This window comes from Vigna umbellata, chromosome 4 (assembly GCF_029865625.1).
Source record: "Vigna umbellata cultivar VRB3 chromosome 4, Vumbellata_1.0, whole genome shotgun sequence".
Taxonomy (NCBI): Eukaryota; Viridiplantae; Streptophyta; class Magnoliopsida; order Fabales; family Fabaceae; genus Vigna; species Vigna umbellata.
The window spans coordinates 60,371,852-60,375,189 of record NC_142168.1 but is presented as its reverse complement, the minus strand read 5'-3'; positions in this window follow the sequence as shown (position 1 = coordinate 60,375,189).

Sequence of the window (3,338 nt, the reverse complement as noted above, 5' to 3'; positions counted from 1 at the left end):
TCACTAGAAATTATTATAATTTTTTTATAAATTCTAAAAATTGAAGGGATAAAGATTAAAATATCTTAATTTTGTAGGGATTGAAATGTCGTAAACTACTTTTTATTATGAAAGTACAGTTTTTAATTGGTCGATATTAAATTCAGTTAGCATGGATAAATTAATAGGTAGTTTATGTGGAGTTAGGTGCAGCAAGCTTTCAAATAAAAGAAATGGAAGAGTGTTTGAGCTTTGTGAAAAATAAATAAAAATTTAAAGGCATCAGAAATAGGAAAAAGGATGCATAATTAAATTAAATCTATTATTAACCATTGAAGAATTATACAGTGGCTCTTCTTTATTTTCTAAAAAGATTTTGACGGTGTTATTTAACTGCATGCTTAAAATTTTAAAACTTCAAAGAGTTTTGTGGCAAGTGAAAGGGTTTTTTGTTTTGTTTCAATATTTAAGAGCAATTAGTATTTTTTTTACTTCAATAATTTTTTATTTCTATTTTTTTCACGTTGGTTCAATGTGTTTTTTTTTATATTTAATAATTTTTTTAATTTTCATCAATTTTAATCAATTTAATAATTTTTATAGTAATGTTTAAATATTTAACATATGTAATAAAGTATGTTATGTCATGATTTTTTTTAATTTTATTGATATGTGATATATTCACACACATTAATTATTTAAACATTATTATAAAAAATAATTTAATTGATGGAAATAGTTCCGAGTATATACTTAAATTAATTTTTAAAAGTGAGTATGCTAATTGATAGATTATATATTTAAATTTTTACATAAATGAGTATTTTAAAAATTAACTTTCTTATACATCAATTCTTATATTTCAAGTAGAGAAAAAAATGTGTATGCCTATCACATATCAAATATCTAATAAAGCCGATAAACTTTTGAAATGATTATTTAGTATTATCTATCTATATGTGTGTGTGTGTGTGGTGTGTGTGTGTGTGTGTGTGTGTGTGTGTGTGTGTGTGTGTGTGTGTGTGTGTGTGTGTGTGTGTGTGTGTGTGTGTGTGTGTGTGTGTGTGTGTGTGTGTGTGTGTGTGTGTGTGTGTGTGTGTGGGTGTGTGTTGTGTGTGTGTGTGTGTGTGTGTGTGTGTGTGTGTTGTGTGTGTGTGTGTGTGTGTGTTAGTATTATCTATCTATATGTGTGTGTGTGTGTGTGTGTGTGTGTGTGTGTGTGTGTGTGTGTGTGTGTGTGTGTGTGTGTGTGTGTGTGTGTGTGTGTGTGTGTGTGTGTGGTGTGTGTGTGTGTGTGTGTGTGTGTGTGTGTGTGTGTGTGTGTGTGTGTGTGTGTGTGTGTGTGTGTGTGTGTGTGTGTGTGTGTGTGTGTGTGTGTGTGTGTGTGTGTGTGTGTGTGTGTGTGTGTGTGTGTGTGTGTGTGTGTGTGTGTGTGTGTGTGTGTGATGTGTGTGTGTGTGTGTGTGTGTGTGTGTGTGTGTGTGTGTGTGTGTGTGTGTGTGTGTGTGTGTGTGTGTGTGGTGTTGTGTGTGTGTGTGTGTGTGTGTGTGTGTGTGTGTGTGTGTGTGTGTGTGTGTGTGTGTGTGTGTGTGTGTGTGTGGGTGGGGGGGGGGGTTTGTTAACGTGTGTACGCCTGTTTTTCAGTTGGTACATTTTAGGAATGTGTAACGGGTTTTAGTAGACAAAAATACCATTATATATCATGGTTTCATTCTCAAAATAACAAAAAAAAACCTCAAACCCTTTCTCACCTCTCTCATTCCTCTCGTTTCTCTTTCGTCTCTCTCACTCCAACATTTTCTCTATCATCCCTACTGTAGCCCGCCCCAATTGAAAAAATCAGAAACATTTGTCGTTAAACAATTTGTCTTTGTAAAGAGTTGAGTCATTGACATATTCACCTTCAGGCAAAGGTTCATTCAATATCTCTTTAATTTCACCATCTTCACTAACCTCTCTAATTTCATCATATGCATATGTTGAATCATCATCGCTAAAAAAAACCTTCCAGGCCAATTACCAATTCCTTCGGATGTCATTATGCTTGTGAAAATTAGATAAAATTATATACGACAAAAATTATAAAATGAAAATTCATTATAAAATCCTTTTTTTGTAAGAAATTGTTTAATAACGAGTGTTTTTTATTTTTTTCCAGGCCAACCAATTCCTTTAATGTCATTATGCTTGTGAAAATTAGATAAAATTAGATAAGACAAATGAAAATTCATTATAAAATTATTTTTTTGTAAAATTGTTTAACAACGAGTATTTCTGATTTTTTTCCAGGTCAATTAGCAATTTCTTTAATGCTTGTGAAAATTGGATGACAAAAATTATAAAATCAAAACTCATTATAAAATCATTTTTTGTAAGATTGTTTAACCGCCAATGTTTCTGATTTTGTTTAGTTGGGGCTATTATAGGATGACAGAGAAAATGTTGGAGTGAGAGAGATGAAAAAGAGATGATTAAGAGGAATGAGGGAGGTCAGCAATGATTTGGGGTTTGTACCCATTACTAAAATGTACCAACTGAAAAACAGGCGCCTGTTTTTCAGTTGGTACGTTTTAGCAATGTGTACCGAGTTTTAGTAGACAAAAATATCCTTATATATCATGGATTCTAAGTTTTAATGTTAAGGGTATTTTAATAATTTTCATTCTCAAAACTAAAAAAAAAAAGAAACCCCCAAACCCTTACTCACCTCTCTCATTCCTCTCAATCCTTTCTCTTTCATCTCTCTCACTCCAACCTTTTCTCTGTCATCTTCCAATTGAAAAAATCAGAAACATTTGTCTTTAAACAATTTACCTTTGTAAAGAGTTGAGTCATTGACATATTCACCTTCAGGCAAAGGTTCATTCAAGATCTCTTCAATTTCACCATCTTCACTAACCCTCATCATCTGTATATGTTGAATCATCATCTCTAAAAAGACCCTCCAGGTCAATTACCAATTCTTTTGGATGTCATTATGCTTGTAAAAATTAGATAAAATTATATACGACAAAAATTATAAAATGAAAACTCATTATAAAGTCATTTTTTTGTAAGAAATTGTTTAACAATGAGTATTTCTGATTTTTTTCAGGCCAATTACCAATTCCTTTGATGTCTGCTTGTGAAAATTAGATAAGACAAAAATTATAAAATAAAAAATCATTATAAAATCATTTTTTGTATGAAATTGTTTAACAACGAGTATTTCTGATTTTTTCCAGGTCAATTATCAATTCCTTTATGCTTGTGAAAATTGGATAAAATTAGATAAGACAAAAATTATAAGATGAAAACTCATTATAAAATCATTTTTTTTGTAAGATTGTTTAACGACAAGTGTTTTTGATTTTTTTCAA